The sequence below is a fragment of the Ciconia boyciana genome, chromosome 1 (assembly GCF_034638445.1).
Source record: "Ciconia boyciana chromosome 1, ASM3463844v1, whole genome shotgun sequence".
NCBI classification, from domain to species: Eukaryota; Metazoa; Chordata; class Aves; order Ciconiiformes; family Ciconiidae; genus Ciconia; species Ciconia boyciana.
Genome location: NC_132934.1, coordinates 155,900,323 through 155,919,406, shown reverse-complemented (window position 1 = coordinate 155,919,406; position 19,084 = coordinate 155,900,323). Strand labels below are relative to the sequence as shown.

Sequence of the window (19,084 nt, the reverse complement as noted above, 5' to 3'; positions counted from 1 at the left end):
GCACTAAAGCAGCAGGGCGTGAGCAAGCTGCTTGTAGTACTGGGACAGAAATAGATGCATCCAAGCTGCCATTTACTTCGTAACTACGAACCTCGTAAGAAGTGTTGTTTTTGCCTCCATCTCACGGGGTGATAATTATGACATTCCCGGCGTTTCCCTTTTGTTGGGCATTATGTGCCAGCAGGGAATCAAGTGGGTCTTTGTTGTGCTGAGCTACATCTAGGCTGCTCCAGCCTACACGGCCTCCCCGGCCCCTTCCTTCGGGCAGTTTACCGAAGGAGAGGGGCGGACAATGAAGTTCGAAAACCAAAAAAGCGGCGGCCCTTTGCGCCGTGCCCTGCGGGGCCGGGTGAACCCCCAGCACGGCGGGTGCCCGCCGGAGAGGGAGGCGGAGGGACACGAGGGGGCTCGGCGGTGTGCCCGGGGGGGCGAGGCGAGGCGGGGGGAGGCTGGGGGCCGAGGTGCCTCCCCCGCACTGCATCGCCCCGCCGCCCTCGGGGCGCCCCGGCAGGTACCGGCGCGGGGAGGGGCGGTGCAGGGGGAGCCGCCCCCCGGCCGCCCCGGCACGGCCGGCAGCTGGGCATCGCAGCGCGGGGAGGCGTCTGCGAGAGGCAGGCAGGCAGGGAGGAGTGCCGGGGCAGGCAGGGAGGAGTGCCGGGGAGGCAGGCAGAGGCGGCGCGGCTCGGCGCGGCGCGGCGGGGCTGGGCGCACCGTGCCGCAAAGAAAGACCCCCGAGAGCAAGTGGAAGTGTGCCGCGGCGCCGGGCCACGCCGCCGTCTCGCCTCGCCTCGCCCCGCCGTGCGGCCGGCTGCCCGGTAGCGGCGGAGAGGCGGCTCCCCGCCGGCCGCAGGCTGCTGCCGAGGCCGCGTCCCCCCGAGGTGAGTGCCGCCCTCGGGGAGGGGTGCGGCGGGGAGCCCGGCGGCGCGCACCGCGGAGGGGCTGCCCGCCGCCCTGCCGGCATGGGCAGCGGGCTGATGAGGCGGCGCGTTTCGCGGAGGGGTTTGGTGGTCTCTGCGTGCGTGTGCGTGTGCGTGGGGAGGTGTTCTGTTTGGTTTTCTTCTCCTGTCTTTTTGTCTGTGTGTCCGTGTGCTGCCCTGGGCCAGCGGCCCCGCAGCCCGGCGCCAGCCCTGGTGAGGGCTGCCCGGGGGGAGGTAGGGGCTGCCCGCGCTGCGGGTGGGGAGGGAGGGCAGGGAGATCCAGCGGGTCACCGAGGTGCTCGGTTGAGTCCGCTTATTGTGTGCGGAGGTGAGAAGACTAACCGAGGCTCTGTCAGACTTGCGCTTTTCCTTAAATGAGCCCCTTTACGGGCACGCTATTGCGCTTCCCGAGCCCCCCGTTCGGGCGGAGAGGCTGCTGCAAGCCTGCCACCCCGCTGGTGCAAATCAGTGCTGACAGGCAACTGGATGGGAATTTTCTGATAAACATTTTCTTTCATTGGTAGTGTCAGTCGGTTAAATCCCAATGTTTTGTGGAAGCGTGCCTGCCAAAGGGGTGGAAGAAGGGCTTCAGAGCAATGCTATGTGCCAGGCTGGTTTCCACCAGCCCTCCTCAGGTGGCTCCTGAGCCCCGGTCCCCTGCGCCGGGCTGGAGGGCTCCCGGGGCCCGGGTTTCGCAATAGGCAATTGGGAGCTTGGGGGTATGAGTGAGGCTGGATACCAAAAGCCCTGGCTTGAAAGGGCTGGGGTTGCTGGCCTTGGGAGCCTGCTGGCCTCAGAGGCTCGCTCTGGAGAAAAATGACTTTTCCTTTCCTGTGGGAAGATAGGGAGTAGCGTGCCAGAATAATCCCGTTTCTTTCAGGAGGAGTGGGGCGATGTAATTTAGGTGTTTGCACAGGGAGTTTATGAACTTTCTGTGGGAAACTTTTAAACTTGAAATTGTTGTTCCAACTGGAAAAGCGAGAACGTCAGCCCTGCAAAACAGAAGTGTCAGCCCTGGAGCCGTGCAGGGGTCTGAGTGCGATCGCAGACCGGGGTCTCCTGCCGTGGGTTGTTTCTGGGCAGAATCTCGGGCAGATGGTGGTTTCTTGTCTCCTGTTCCCACATCTTTCTAAGAGAGTATTCTCCTGTTCAGCCTTGTACTCTCCATGTATTCTGCTGTAGAGCCCTGGCTAGGCTCGCTATTATCAGTAGTTTATACCAAAAATGAGCAGGCAGTGCTGAAGTAGAAGCTTTTTAGGTGGTGTTTTACTTTGGGAATGATTTTGTGGGTGTAAAACCATTCCCTTTTGCTGAGAATAGAACAAGTTTAGACTTCATTGCCAGCATCTGAGATGTGACCTGAGGGTTAAAAAAAAAAAGCGTGTTGTGTGTGTATATATGTGTGTGTACAGTAGGTTCAGAGTGATGGGACAAGTTCTCTTGAGTGGACTATTGTCATGGAACAGCAGGGATGCCGTTAAAAGTACCAGTAAAGACTGGGATTAGGGTGACCGGTAGAGCAGAGCTCTGAACCGTTGCAGTGATTTTGTGTTGTAGCAGCATTTAGAAATCCCAGCTGTAAATCACATTATACAAAGAGAAAGCCAGTCCTTGGCCTCGAGGGATGACACAGGTACAGCAAGCAATTTGTGAGAGGAAGGAACAGAGGGGAAGACATTTGTCTAATGTTACATAGGTTAGGCCAGAATTGAAAGTTTCCAGACTGAAACTGGCTTTATACGTTGTGTCTCTGTTATAATGCTTTTTCATTGTGAACTGAATCTTTCTTGATTATGGAATAATTTTGCAAGTACTAGCGATAATGTTTGATGTATAGTACCCAGAATAGATATTCAATGTGGAAAATGGATAAATGTTGAAAATCTTTGAACTGGAAGATCAAAATACTTCCAGCTGGAAGTGTGCAAAATTATTTGAATAAATCTGCCTAGTGTATAGTATATTCTTTAATTGTACCGTAGGAATTAAATGGAGCTTGAGTTGCTTGGAATTTGTAGTGCTGGTTGAGGCAACTGACCATCATGAAACAGTGGTTTATTGCGCTGCTTTGAAATAGCTCTTGCATTTTATGCTAGAATAATGTTATGTTAAGTAGTACCATTATTTCAAACCAGCATAAGGAGATGAAAAGCATTTGGCATGCACTCCTGTAAAACTACATTTTAGTGATGACTTCAGATCCTTGTGTGAAGGTATCTATAAAATACCATGCTTATGTAGGGTGTCATACCAAGAAAAATAAATATCTAGGTTAAAGCTGTCTTAAAATATTTTTGTCATGAAATGACAGTCAGAATGGCAGTTTCAACCACATTTTTCCTCTTTTGGAGGGGAATGGTTTCTTAGTTTAGACATGCAAACTCTGACAAAGTGATCATGAGGTAAGTGGCCATAATAAATGGGACACTTTAATGAGACGAATTATGGATTTGAACATGAGCCTCCTTTGTCTCACGTGATTGTCCTAACCACAAAGTTATTTCGGAGTGATTTCTGTGTGTTTGTTTCACAAAAAGAGGTGCTTAAATATGCAGTTTGAATATATGTGTACACACACACATGCAGTGGTTTTTTTGTTCAATTGTGAGATACAAGAGAAAATATTCTTCCAATCTGAATAATGCTTTTATCCAGATTTTCCTGAACATGATTTTTTTGTCCAGTTCTATAAAAAGTGGCAAACTAGCGAATTTCTCATCTGCCTTAAAAAAACACAACAAAACCAAACAGGCGGTGTGGTCCAAAGCCACTTTGGATAGTCAGTCAGTACTATCTCAAGGTAAGCCTGCATGTTAGCTTGTTACTGTCTTTCTGATCGTAGCCTAGCAAATCTCACTTGCACGTTCTCTGTGGTTTTTCCACTTCATCTTCTTTCTGCTACTGTTATTAAGATAATTGTAGCTAATGAACATAGGAAAATGCTGTAATCCTGCACAAAATTAGCAATAATTGGGGATGCAGTTGATGATGTCTGGGAATATCATGTTGTCACATGTTGTCAACAACAGCAGCTGCTGGAGGTACTTGCCATTTTGTGGGCCAGACCTGCTGGTTTAAGACTCTGCCAAGTTCATGTGAAATACAGTTTGTTGCATCTTTCTGAAAAAGACGACAAATATTTTTTGGGCTCAATAAGATGAAAGAACCTTCCTGGCAAGCAGCTAACTCTAACCTTTGCACTTAGATTTGTTAATTTTCCCTAAGGTGTGTGTTTCATTTGGTGCCAAGCCTAGCTGTTAATTCATTGAGCTTCCTAGAGACGTGTCACAGCAGTCAAATAAACATCAATGTGTGGATATATATATGGCTATTCACAGAGCCTTTTTGTGGAGTAATTGTTAATATATCATGTTCTGATTCATGCCTGTAAGTGTGTATATTACTGGCCTGTCTTACTACACATGCAGAAGAGGAGGGTTGGATTATGGATTTTGTTCCTTCTTTCTAAATGTTTCGCTTTAAAATACCACTCTCCCTAATTCCTGGAACCGTTAATGCAAACATTATATCTGTTTGGTTAGGGCAAGATTTTTCTCTTCCCTGAAATATCTGGGATCATGAAAGTAAGCTGTGCAACCTGAAGTGTAAGAGCAGGCTTCAAATCTTGATTGTGGCAATGCTAGATCTTGGCAACTGCGTAATGTAGCTGAGGTCCGTGGTCATCATGTTTTTCCCCAAAATTACATCCTGGATTTGCAATACTGTTTGGAGAAAGGCTTTTGTTTCAGCAAAACTTGCTCTTTCTGACAAAGCACCCAACCTGGTTTTTGTCAGAACATCTCTGGCTATCTCCGCTATGAATGAATACTTGAAAACAGACGGTTGGGTGTATCCACTGGAAAAGAATTGAGGTTATTGTAAGTTGCAGTGGGAGAAAAATAATATAAAAAAATCATTTGCTGTGTTGTGCTGTGGGAAGAGTATGACTGAGGTTTTTTTCTAATGGATGTAGTAAATATGTATATTTTTGCTGGGCTAGTTGCTGTGGTATTAAACAAAAAGGGACATTGAAAGGTAGACCAAAGGTAAATTAAACAATCCCAACAACAAGGCCTTGCAGGTACATGACTTGAGGATGGTTGAAATAACTGTGATTTTTGGATCATACGTGGAGAAGTAGCTGGATATTTTCAGACATGCTAAAAATGGCTTGTTCCTCTCTGGAATGAATGTATGTCTAGGGTAAGGTATCAAATCTTAACTTCAGTGGCCTCAAAAAGATGGACGAGCACGTGCATCCCCAGCAGTGTGAGGCTGACACCTGTGTTGACTCAGAGATACAAGCACTACAGTAACCAGGCCAATTTTTCTGGTGCTTTTAGGCATAAGCTGCTCTCACCTGAGCTGCTGGGAGAAAGAGTAAGCTCTGGAGAGAAAATCCAAATTCTTCCAAAAGTCAACATTTCTTTTAGCAGCTGAAAGGTATTTGAAATTACTCTGCAAATCACTTAAAGCTTTTTTTTTTCCTCCCTCAGTGAAAATGGCTAAGATGGTACAGCTGGGTTTGTCATGTGAATGTGTCTGGCAAGGAGGGGCTGCAGTTCAAAGATTTGTCTAAAGGTAACTGGGCAATGTGATTTCAGTCCGTAGTGAGGTACTGGAAGCTAGCTCTGTCCCAGAGGCGTGCATGCAAGGATTCCTTGTAGGTATCTGAGGGACATTGCAGCCATAGCACAAGCATATAACAGAACCTCATTGGACAATAAAATCCAGGTGACTGAGTGATACTGCTTGTGGTTCAGAAGACGTAATTAGTTTTTATGATGGTTGATGTCAAAGTGGGAGTGAAGTGTTCCATACAAATAGAAATTATTTTGTCACATGAAGCAATATTCAGTGGACTTGAAATAAACTGGTGTAAAGCTTTTTCTTTTTCCTTTTGATACCTAGAGGTCTGTGCATCTGCTTTTCTGAGACCACAGATGATTTTGTTTTGAGATTGGAATAAGATACAAAATGTTTGGAAAGACTGTCTGCAGGATGAGTGGAATGTCAATATAGTTGTGGGTTTTTTGGTTTTTTTTTGGTTTTTTTAAGCAGTTAAGTATGTCTCAGATAAGCAGGCTATAAAGGAATTGTGACTGTTGCTGTTTGTATTGCAGTAGTGTCCTGTGGATCAATTCTTAATTGAGATGCCTTTGTGTCAGGCGTTGTTTTATTAGGTGTAATAAAACAAAAGCATCTATTCGACTGCATTTATCTTAAAGTCTCAGAAATACCATGGAGGAGGAAAGAAGACCAGATAGTGTTGATAGTTTTATATTTTTATGGTATCGGCAGCTAAATCCCATCACGGAAGCTTAATGTGAGCAAGTGCCCAGGCTCCCTATGTAATCAAAAGAGAGATGCATGACCTTCTGGTGGTAGGTATCTGAATGTATGGCCATGACTCTTTTTACTATGCCTGTCTGATTTGGGGTCGAAGTGGATGGGTATAGGAGACCTTGCCTGTACCTGCACAAGTCAAACGAGGGCTTCTCCCTGAAGAGAGTACTGGGAGTGCTTAACATTTCCCTGACAGTGTCCTGGATGTCAGCTAGAAAGGGACAGTTTGGGCAGTTGTCAGATCTAGCTTGTAGTAAATGTGCAGTGTGTCCTAATTAGGAGTTTTATTTATGGAACATTAGTGATTTAACACCCCGATCTAATTACTCGTAAGCTTCTTGCTAATTTTGTAATTAGCACTAGAGCAAGACTTTTTATGGAAAATACACCCTTAAGGAAATCAGAACCACTAACTTCCAGTGTTTATAGAGAGCTTTATTTCTGTGACAATGTTCTGTAGAAAATGTCTATAAGGAAATATTACTATTTGTTCTATTTTTACATGATGGCAAAGATAGATATGTGCCAAGTGTGTACAAAAACCTATTATAGCCAGTTATCACAACGCAAATGACTCTGGTATTAGAACATGCATCTGTAGGATCAGATTCTGCTCAGATATTACCTAGTGGAGAAGGCATGCTTGAATCACTTTATACCACAATTATCTTTGGCCTTCAGAGGGTGAGGAGGAGAATTCGGGGTGTAGCCAGGGTGTACTGGCTGTGTGCTCTTGCAGTTTATACAAAGCTGCCTTGGCTGCTATAAACATAGATGGTAAGGTGCAACTTGGAGCAGCCCGCTCTAAAATGTAGCGTGGCCTTACAAGGATAAAGCTGTTCTGTAGCTTGCTTCCAGATAATCTATGTAGCGTGTTTCAGTTGGACAGAGAACCCGGTAGAGAATATCCTGGCCCATCAAGCAGGTGGTCATAGAAGTTTTCTTCTCAGAGAAGGTCTCTCAGGTGTTCTCTTAATTTCGATAAGCAGGCTTGCTCTTTCCAGAGGTTGATAAATTTGACTAATCCTTAGTTCTGGAAGGCAGTTCATGCTTTGCAGAATTAAAACCTAGTAAATTGCTCTCTTTAAGTGCTAGGTTTTTAATGTTTTTGAAGATGGGGAGCTTTGTAGCCAGTCTGGAGTACTATAATACAAATAAGGTCTGTAGAGAGCGAGCTGTTTATTACTTTAATAGATGTAGCTGGAAAAGAAACAAACAAGCTCTCAGACTCGGAATACCTTATTCCCTTATTGGACTGATGAAGCAATTAAGCCTAAAAGCTTGTCACTTGCTTTTATTGCACAATGGTTGTAGTAGGCTTTTAAACTAATCTTTTGCTTGTTTGTCTTTGTAAAAGCAAATGGTTCACTTTTAGGCAGAGGTGCTGTGGGCTTGATGCGCAGATGTGTATGTTTAATGCAAAAACAGTCAGAGTCGCTTCAGCACGCGAGATCGTGCCCAGGGCTTACGATTCCTCAGTCCTGTCACATCTCTTCCTTTCCCAGCAGGACATGCTCGTCTACATCCCAGCGTGCCAACACAGCCATATAAAGGAAAGGATACAAAACCACTGCGAACTACTCTGCTCTGCTTCCACTTCCTACCGCAGATACTGTTTTTGATGTCAAGTGGCCCCGTACTTCCTTGACCCCTTTCACTCTTTCTCACTGAATGTGTTTTACTGTCAAATAATTTGGCGCTCGCTTTAGTCCCAGGTTCAAGTCTCCTGATTGTTCACACTGCATATATGCTAATTAATTCAGTATCCCTACCAGACATAGAGAAGTAGTTCTTTCTGAAGAGGGGCGGGGGGGGAAAAGGCATTGTTGGCTGGCTAATTTGCTTCAAGGTCTGCTCTGGACAAACAGTATGGGTGCAGACCCTGCCAAGTTTGGCTTCCTCTGCCTGGGACATTTCTCTAGCACTCTCCCAGGAGGTCTTCTGCCCTTAACTGCCCCTCATGCCTGTGGCAGAAAAAGCTTGGAAGCACTCCTGGGTGTCAGATCTAGCTGGGGTTTAATACGAGCGCTGCCAGCGAAGAGACCCCAGCCCTGATGGTGGCTGTAGCTTACTACGCAGAGGGGTGAGTGGATGGCGACAGCATCAGCAGTTTTACTCCAATTCTGTATCAAGTGAGATTTTGATATTCAATCATCTTTTCTATGCTTACAGACATATTTTTTTTCTCCTCCTGTGAAAGGAAATGTGGGCACAAACAGCGCACAGGAGCTGCAGGGTACTCTAATAGACGCCCAGTGTCTTGAGACCAAAACCGCTCATCAGGGTGAGGAATCCTGTCCCAGTGAGTACAGACTGAGGAAGCCAAGCTGGTTCATGGTAACTTTCACCCATGGAGACTTTATAGCTTCACAGTCTGAGCAATTTTTATTTGTGTGCTTGTCTATTGGTGTAACTACTATCCCAGCTTTCTGAATGTATGCTCATGTTAATACTTCTATTTCCTTCCAGAATGCTGAGGGGGTTTTTTTTTTGTTTCCTCTAAAAAAGTGAAATTTTATTTCTTGGTACGGGACTGGTAGCATTTGCATTGGTGGTTGTCTTCCCCCTCCCCTCCCTCCACTCCCTGTCATATTCCCTCAACTTTTAGTTGAACAACAGAGGATGTTCGAGGATGATGTTACATTCCCTTACAAAGATTTAATGAAAGGCACTGGATCGGAGTAACTGTGCAGTTGTTGCAGAAAGAGGAATCCTGGGCACGTGAAGGGAGAGCCCACAGCAACTGGGCAGCGTCGCGCTGGCTGCAGCGGCTGCTGCTGTTGCTGAAGCAGTCCGTGGGCTGCAGTCACGCCTGCGGTACTCTGCCCGATGGAAGTCGTCGTGTTCCAGTAGACCTGAATACCTGATCAAGAATTAATCTAGTTACCAACAGTGCAAAAGGCAGAGTGAGGTGGTTTTACTATGTTCTTTATATAGTTTTCCAAGAATGGAGAATACCACTTTCAAACTTTCTCCTCATTATTAGTTTTAAATATAGCTACTGCAAGTCGTGTCTGCTAGAAAGAGCAGTCACGTGTCCTCATTATTTGATGGGGACATTGAAATGCAGTAGCATTCAAAGCCTTCGGGCTTTGGTGGCCTAGGTCCTGTACAGACATATAATAAATGACAGTCCCTGCTCCCAGAAAACTTTCTATCAGATGAGAGAAAGCAAGGGGAAATTAGGTAGTGTCCACAGGGACAAATGAGATAGCAAATATAATTTAAGTCAGAGGAGTTTCATTAGCCAAGAACACATTCTGTTTCTGTTTTTCTGCTGTATATAGTAAGCCATCATTAGACTAGCTAGATCTTAATATTTTAAAGACCATAATTTAAATAAAATATATAGGGTTTTTAAAAAGTCAGTTCAGTGCCAGTGAGTAGGATGGAATTTCTCAGCCATCCAAGAGCAGGGGCCACAGAACATACTGTGCCCTGGGAGCAGAGAAGGGAAGGGTAATGTTGGTCTAATTTTAAGGGGCAATGCCAATTTTTCTGTTCAGGCTGTCTGCAGATCTGTCAAGTCATGCAACTGAGCATGGGCATGGCCATACCCTTTCATGAAATACAGTGACCAGCACGGCAGGTAAATTTGGCCTGCTTGGTTTGTAATGCACGATTATGGTGATGGGCCACAGCAGTGTGCTGTACCTGTTTGCACCAGTTTGTCCAGTCTCGAAATCCAAGAAACACGACGCAGCCGACGACGAGAACCATGGGCCCTTTTGTCACCTACGCTTGGCCCTTGATTCAATGCAGCATCCTCTTCTGCACTGCTGAGGAGGATATTTCAGAAGCCAGCGTGAGGTGGTGGGGCACTGCGGTGTGGGTAGGCTGGCTGTGCACATTCCGAAAGGGCTATTTGTGCTGATAAACAGGCTGGCATTTTGGAATGGCTAAGGGTGGGCCTGGGTGTCTTCCTATATCCATGCTTAAATGTTAGCTGATCTTCTCATAAAGGAAGGACAGCAATGCTGTGGCTGCTATTGCAGCATATTTGCTGAAGTTGCAGTTACAGAGGAAGCCATTTCCTTTTTTTTTGAGCCTGCTCGTGGGCTGGGTGCACGTGTGTGAATTCCTTCTCGGTTCAAACACATGCAGTTCTCACACGGAGCCCGCTGCTTGGGATAGGCAAGTCTAATTCACAGAAGATACAGTTTTGCATATAAAACCTGATGTTGGACCCAAAGCCCTGTGTTGATGGGGCTAGAAAATATTTGTGTAGTTCTGCTGCTTTCTACATCTTCCTTGTATTGTTTCTGCGTTTTTGGCTTTGTTCATGGTTGGTAAGACATTGGCAATTCATGGATACCACTCGTAAGAGTAAATAAGTGATGACTGTTATTGGTCTCATTTTATCTGATGTCTACTTTCACAAAAACTTAACAACCAGAGAGAAAAGAGATCAGGACATTTTAACAGGGAATGGATCGAGCGTAATACAGAATGCCTTTCTGCTTGGGTGTTTAATCGTAGGACGTGGGTGGGAGTTCTGCTAACCTGGGAACCAGTGAGACTGAACAGCTTGCAATACTTACATATAAGTATAATAATATAATAGACTTCAAATTGCTCTCAAAACCCTTCACTTATTCTTGCTAGTTTAAAAAAAGCTACGGATTTGCAGATTGTTTCATATTGGCACTTGTTAAATTTCAGCCAAGGTCTGACAGCTGAAAACTACAAGTGCCATTTCGAGCTCCCAGCTGGTGCTGCCACTGGCTACTGATGACCTTTCCTCTTCTCTTCCACAGACATAATGCTTCAGGAGTGAGATAATAAGATAAGATATATTAGAGGAAAACAGAAAGAAAACCAATCTCAGCCCGCACCACCCATCCTTCATTTTGCGACTCCACTGGCTGTTTTTGTGAAAAGGCAGGCAGTGACCGACTGTGGTTCTTCTCTTTCAAACAGCATTTAAATTTCTTTTTAAAACAGTTCTTTTAAAGTATTATCATGACTACTGAAAACGAAGACGTGAATGATGGTTAAAGTGCCTATCAATACATCAAAAATATATAATTGGACCTGAGATAAATGGTTAAACTTATTCCACATTAAATGGTCTTTCTAGTATCATTTTTACTATTATCCCAATAATTAGCCTGGGATCAAAGATTTCCGTAGATGAGTATGTTGTGACCTGTCTTTCTCCTGTCCCCCGCTCCCTTAAACGGTGTGGCTTCTCCCTTGCAGGGACTTGATGACAAATCATCTAAAGCCAATTTGTTGCAGTGTCCTAAACAGCGCTGAGCAGAGTATAGCTGCTCTCATTAGCTGTCTTATTGCCTAAGTGTCAGCACAAAACTCTTGAGGACCTGCTTGTAACATGAGTATGTCTTGATTTGTTTAATATACTTTTTTATCCAATCGTGGAGGTGGCATTTCACTGTGCTCTGGCTTTCGAATCCTTTGTGAATTAGTCTTAAGTGACCAAAATCAATTGAAAATGTCTAAAGACTTAGTGTGATTGATGGACGTGGTTCTGTTTACAGAGTGACTAGGTTTTAAAAGAGTTCAAGGTTTGCTTAAAGAGCAGGCTACTGGGTTATTTACTTTTAAGGAAAGAACTTCTGGTAGCTGTTCTCTGTCAGCACATGCCTTCTTATGAAATGCACCTTTTTTTTTTTTACATTTATGGAATTAATGCTACTGTCACAGTGGTGCAGAGCAGCTTATGTGATGCAAGATTAATACTGTAGCATTCTCTGATGCTGCTTTGGTAGCTGATTTCTTCTGGATTTTGTTTCCAAAGGGTTCTCGTGCTGACAACTGATACTGATCTTACCTGTTTGGACTGGTCATGCTGGAGGATGCTGGAAACTGCTTTGATTTTTTTTTTCTTTTTTTTAAATTGTGGGCATTGAAATTTGCCTGATATTTCTCATGATTCTCAAAGAATCAGGGATTAAGCACACTAATTTCCTTGGACAAGGTATTCTTGGGGAAAAGGGAATGTAATCGAAGGAATGAGACTCCCTTAAAAGGACTGACAGTCTTTGTTCGAAGTACTACTTTCTTTATCTATTTATTGTCCCTACAAAGGGGAATTAGATTCTGTTGCTGTAAGTTAGTTTTAAGGAGTTAACAAAATCAATTTAAGGGGTGAAAAATTGGATTAATATCCTGAGGTTATCTAAGGAATTGTTTGAGTGTGTAATAGTCAAGGATTGCTTTGAGGTTGTCTAAGGAACTGTTTGAGTGTGTAATAGTCAAAGATTGCTGTAAATATTTTATCAAGGTAACACTGGTAGTTTCCCTGTGAATTGTATATGTCCTGGGAAGGTGAGAGGACTGTGTATTGATACATTCACTGAACCATGCTTAGTTAATGCACCGATGCTGCATCAGAGTCAAATATGCGTTTGGGCTGTGTTTTACTTTAAAATAAAGGTATTTATAATATCAATATGACTAATGTACTCTGGGATGCAGTTTGCCATCTTCTCTCAATTTTACATTATGGCATGGGAAGAGAGCAAGTGAAAAATGCATGTATGTGGCTTGCTTTGTTTTGTTTAAATCACAGCATAGACCAACAGCACTTTGAGCCTTTGTGCTCCAGAAAATGAAAGCATAAGCAGTCTATACCTGTGACATGACAAATGGGGCCACGGTTTCAATCTTCCATAGCATGCTAATAACAGAGCTCAGTCAATGCTGGAGCACTCACACCCCATCACAAAAGTTAGTGTTTATTGGTGCTGGATACGGCTTCGCCCAGTGCTGCCCAGTCTCTTCCCAATTTGTAAGTGTGACACTGTGGTTATGTGCATCCTCAAGCACTGAGAGGCCATAAAAGCCTGAGTATAATTCTCAAATGTAGCAATAATTTTTTTTTTGTGTCTATGTGTATAAATATATGTTTGTATACATATATGTGTGTGTATGCATGTTCCTGATTAATATTTCCCAAGAAGCTGGAAGTCATCCTGTAATACAAATCAGAAATTTTATTCTTAATTTAAAGGAGCAGGTGGTTCTTAAACCTTAGCAAGAGTACCTTCCGCAGTCAAACTTTGTAAAGTCTGCACTTTTTTGGCAACCTCAAATCCCGTTTGGTACTTGTTAATGCAGTCTAGAGGGTAAAGTGACCACCTTGCATCACGTTACTAGCTTGTACACCAGGCTGCAGCATTCAGTTAGACATGCTGCTTTTAAAAAACAAAAAAATGAAAAATCCTGTACATGCACTTTAGCAATTTGTCATTGCTTTTCAAGCTTATTAACTCATTAAGTAGTATTTAATGAGGATAACCACAAAGTAATTAATTTATACAGTATGTTTATTGCTTCCCTAATGAATTTATGTATTAAATTTAGAGTTCCTCAATGAATATGTTAATCTATTTTTATACTTTGTATACATTTTGTTCTCTAAATAAATAAAAATGTTTCTTCAGGGTCTTTATTCCAGTCTGCGGATTGTCTGTAAGAATACCACCTGGTTTAAGCATGGTGTGGAGTTAAGTTTTCTTAGAATGGACCCTGCCAACATCAAAGCTTGTGAAGCTCTTTGTCCTGTTTGAAGTGTTTGGGAGTGTGTTGCACCAGGGGAAAGCTGTCCTCAGTTACACTGGGAACTTACTTTATTGTTTTTCCTAATAAATGGTAGCTGTTCGACATTAAGTTCGTGCTTTGGGAGACTGAGGAATTGAGTACTCTGGTATGTTATATGGAAACAACCTATTCGTCAGTAAATAGTTGTATTTGGTGTAGGTATCTAGGTGTTGGTAGTGGTGGGGCTGCAGGGGTGGCCTCTGTGGGAAGAGACCAGGGGCTGCCCCGTGCTGAATACAGCCAGTTCCAGCTGCTTCCCGTGGACCCACTGCACCCACAGCTGAGCCCCTCAGCCAAGCTGGTGGACCCTCTATGGAAATGTATTTAAGAAAGGGCAATACACCACGCAGCAGAGTGAGGGGAAAAAAAGTGCGAGAAACAGCCCTGCGACACCCAGGTTGGAGAAGAAGGGGAGGAGGTGCACAGCGCTGGAGCAGAGATTCCCCTGCAGCCCATGGGAGAGATGGTGGTGGAGCAGGTATTTCCCTGCAGCCCATGGAGAACCATGCCAGAGCAGATACCCACCCTGCAGCCGTGGAGGAGCCCGTGTTGGAGCAGGTAGATATGGCCTGAAGGAACCGCAGCCAGTGAAGGGCCCATGCAGGAGCAGGTTTATCCTGAAGGACTTCAGCCTGTGAGAAGGACCCATGTTGGAGCAGTTTGTGAAGGATCCATGGTGAAGCAGGGGAAAAGTGTGAGGAGGAAGGAGTGACACAGAGGACCGACCACAACCTCCCTATTCCCCATCTCTCTGCAGGGCTAGGGGAAGGAGGCAGAAGAGTTGTAACGAAGGAGTGGAATGGAGCCTAGGAAGAAGGGATGGGGGAAGGTATTTGTGCTGGTTTTGGCTGAGATAGAGTTAATTTTCTTCATAGTAGCTAGTACGGGGCTATGTTTTGGATTTGTGCTGAAAACAGTGCTGATAATATAGAGATGTTTCAGTTGTTGCTAAGTAGTGCTTATACTAAATCAAGGATTAGTATTAGTGCTTATACTAAGTCAAGGACTTTTCAGCTTCCCATGCTCTACCAGGTGCACAAGAAGTTGGGAGGGGACACAGCCGGGACAGCTGACCCCACCTGACCAAAGGGCTATTCCATACCATACGGCGTCATGCTCAGTATATAAAGCTGGGGGAAGAAGAAGGAAGGGGAGACGTTCAGAATGATGGTGTTTGTCTTCCCAAGTAACCGTTACGTGTGATGGAGCCCTGCTTTCCTGGAGATGGCTGAACACCTGCCTGCCCATGGGAAGGAGTGAATGAATTCCTTGTTTTGCTTTGCTTGCGTGCGCGGCTTTTGCTTTCCCTATTAAACTGTCTTTACCTCAACCCATGAGTTGTCTCACTTTTACTCTTCCTATTCTCTCCCCCATCCCACCGGGGGCAAGTGAGCGAGTGTGTGGCTGAGCTGCTGGCTGGGGTTAAACCATGACAGTGTTTTAGTTTTGGTCTTTGTTTCTCACCTTTCTACTTTAATTGACAAAGAATTAAATTAATTTTCCCTAAGTCAAGTCTGTTTTGCCCATGTCAGTAATTGGTAGGTGACCTCCCTGTCCTTTTTGGGATCTATGACCTTTTCCATCTTATTTCCTCCCCCTGCCCTGCTGAGGAAGGAGGGTGAGAGAGCAGCTGGGTGGGCGCCTGGCAGCTGACTGACATCAACCTTCAACAATAATCTATACAATAATTTGCGTATGGACTACCAAATCATAAATATAAAATCCCGTAATCTACCACTGAACTGTCAGATTAGGAATCTCTATGAAATTTTATAGGTCATGATCTACAATATTTAAGAAAATAGTAAACTGAAGTGAATACAGGTTTTTTCTGTTTCTTATTTTCACAGACTTAATATTAAAAGTGCTGAACCCTTGCTATTATGCAGTCATTCAACTTGTGGACTTACCTTTTAAGGAGTTAATTGTACTACTAAGTGACATGCTTAATTCAAAAAGGAATAAAATTATTTTAAGAATGTAGAGTACAGTAAAACTAAATGCATTGGGTATATATGATCATGTGACAAAAATAGCTATTGTAGTGCTTGAGGAGAAAAATATATCAATTGGCTACATAAACTGATTAATGGCTGTTTTTGCAATTGAGATAATCCTGAATCTTGCCTCCAAATTGCAACCTCTGTGGGCAATGTAGGAGCTGTAGTCTCTGGCACCGAGATAGTACAACTGAAGTACTCTTGCATCTTCATGGACATATGTGTTTAACGCATCTTTTTCCCTTGAAGGAATGCATTCCTACATATACAAATTGTGTAAGAAATTGATGTGGAGCATTAAAACATTGTTCTGGAAAAAAGATACATTTTGCTTGATGTAGTCTGAGTTTTGAGGCATTATCTGTAATGGTTTCAGAATAAATGGGAACCTCAGCTATGTGGTCAGAAATTTTCTGCAACCCCGTGTTTTTGTACATAGCGCAGCTAAAGACTTAATTATTCATCCTTCGAGGGACATCGTACTGATCTTGATTTAGTCTATTATGTTGTCTGTGAATATTTGATATTAATTGAGTCCATCTAAAAAGCACATTAACTAGTATAATTTATTCAGTATCTCCTTAACAAAGAAAATTGTATTTATTTAAAGTAATACAAAAGAAGGAAAGGCTTCCCCCTCATTAAATAAGATATCTGCAAAATCTTAGTTCTTCTCTAAGCACATGGAAGACTGTAGTTTATAATTTAATACTTTATTTTGTAGCAGTGTGGAAATACTGCTTTTTAATTGCAACCACTGTAACACAATAAATGCTGTTAATTTTTGCAAAAGGACTATATGAACTGTTTCATAACCTACTTTATGATAGAAACTAGCAAGCAAAATCCATTAAAAACAGGATGAACTGCAGAATTAATTTCTGTGGCAAAACCTCTTTGTTTGAGGAGAAAGTCTATCCCTTTTCATGTAGATGTTAATATTCCATAATGCAGATGTGAATGTTTTAATCACCAAATCACCCCCTCTTCCTGTCTTTCCCCCACGCAAAACATTCCCCTGTACTGTGTCATGTTTCTACTAAAACTAGCAGAGTTGACAAAAATTTATGTGAATAATTGCAAACACCAGAGACACAACTGGCTTTCACAACATTACGGCTTTGGCTCCTAGTGACAGCTCTCTCCATTTTGACCAGATTTTGCGGCCAATATAGTAAAATGTACAGGTTTACTTTCATGACTTTCTTTTCATGCCAGTGATGGGATTAAGCCATTCTCAGTTTGGATGCAAGGTAAATACTATTAGTGTCAGCTCTGCGAATCTAGAGTGAATTACGCTGTTCCTGGTGTAATTCGGTTTAGCTTCAGTGTAAATTAATGCTGTTGTACCAACTTATAGCGGCAAAGGCATGATCTCAAAAGTGCATTTACTGTAATACTACTTGGGTAATAAATAATAATGTTTATTAGTAATAAATACAGTATAAATATAGTAATATTGTATAATAAAAAATCTTGAAGCAGCAGGAGTTGGATTCATAGATGAGAGATCTAATCACCACCAAAGCTGTCATACCAGAAGTCCTTAAAGACAGAATTTTGGTCATACTCTTTTTATGGGTGAGAAATTTTGTCCTTGGAAATGGAGGCAGAGTAAAGCTTTTAAAATACCATGGGTTTGCTGTAAAATAACTGGCTTGTTTACGTGAGAAACATGCGTCAGAAAAACTCCACTGGAAGTGGATCAATTGCACCTCCTTAAAAACAGAGCGTAAGGAAGAAGAACCATGTCTGTTCTTCATTTGGTCTCCATTTTGTTTCATAAGTCACTGTTTCCTAAAATTTCCTTTTGTGTATACTTAAAATAGAAAATAGTGAAGTTCTCATTAAGGATTTGTGATAATGAATAAATACACTTTGTAAAAGTGTGTAAGAGATTTCCTGTCTCTGGTACAGACCTCTTAACAACCGTTCATGAGTCTTCTATATGCATGTATGGTCCAGTCTTTGAATTAATTTATTATTCACAGTTATTAGCAATACATACTTGAAGCCTGATTAAGTACTAGCCAAAAAGACAATCTTGCACTTCCACAGTAATGACTTTATCTGCCTAACAAAGGCAGGGTTGAATCTCAACATGTATTTCAGCAGTATTGCTACCACAGCATTTCAAAGTGCTAGGCATTTAATCATCATATGTTTAGTCTTGCAGTCCCTAAGTTAATATTTTTAAATTTTGAAGGATGCCTCTGTGTGTATGTGTATATATATAAAATATGTACATGCATATATAACATATGAGTGTTAGTCAATTTGATTGCATGAGATATTTTGCAGAAACTTTCAAAAAAGAATCCCTTTTTAGCTACCAATTTTCTGAGAGCTTCTCGAGTATTTTTCCCAGGGGCACTTGCTGTCTGTCTTTTGAAAGAACAAGTGTTGACCTTGGATACCATACTTGAGGGAAGATAGGGCTGGATTGTATCAATGTTACTGATGCATCACATGGTAAATCAAAAATAAGACACCCACAGCTGTTGCACTATGCTGTACATGCTCATGTTCATATTGTAATATGCAATATAAAAGGATTAAGGACAGAGCTGTGCTGAACTTGTTTGGGTTCCTTATTGAACATTGTAGAAAAGTATTTTTTCCATTTTGCATACACTGCTAGAAATTGAAAAAAATGGAAAATGGGAAGAAGAGAATTCTTCAGCTAAACAGTCATTTTGTGTGGTGCCAGATAATAAATTAGAAAACCTATTGCAATTCTCTTGCTTGTGGGTTTGTTTTTGTGCCCACTGTTTTATGAAAATGATGATGTGAGATTTAAAGGAGACATCGTGCATGTGGGGCTTCTACATGGAAACAGAGATAGCATTTGCAAGCTGATGAAATACATTCCTGTGGACGGCTTAAGTGATGCGACCTGTCGAGATAATGAATGAAGTATTGTACTCAGGCAGGAATATTACAATGGCTACTGTATGCAGAGATGATGTTTCCTAAATTGAAAAACAGGTTTATTAATGGTATTCTTATAAAGATGGGACTAATCTGGGATTCTGCTACCATATTTAATTAACAAGTCAACCATTAACGATCCATGCAGTTCAGCTTGCAAAGTGAGTGATGATCGATGTTTTTGCTGCGCTATGTTCACTGCTATGAAAAGGTGGTTGCAAGCCTCAGAAAGCTAATTCAGAAACATAGATCAATATTTCATTCTATCTTTTGCCATTGTTAATTTAGTAGAAAGAAGTGTTCTCATATTCCTAACTTTGTTTA

The 19,084-nt window shown here is 42.7% G+C and overlaps 1 protein-coding gene across 1 annotated transcript in view; it reads left to right on the top strand.

Annotated features, from left to right (window-relative positions):
* Positions 1-638: 638 nt before the first annotated feature.
* Positions 639-19,084, top strand: part of MYO16 (myosin XVI) — a 400,031-nt gene continuing 381,585 nt past the window's right edge. The window contains exon 1 of the mRNA XM_072849888.1: positions 639-878. The gene's annotated coding sequence lies outside the window, so the exon portion shown is untranslated. The remainder of the gene's footprint in view (positions 879-19,084) is intronic.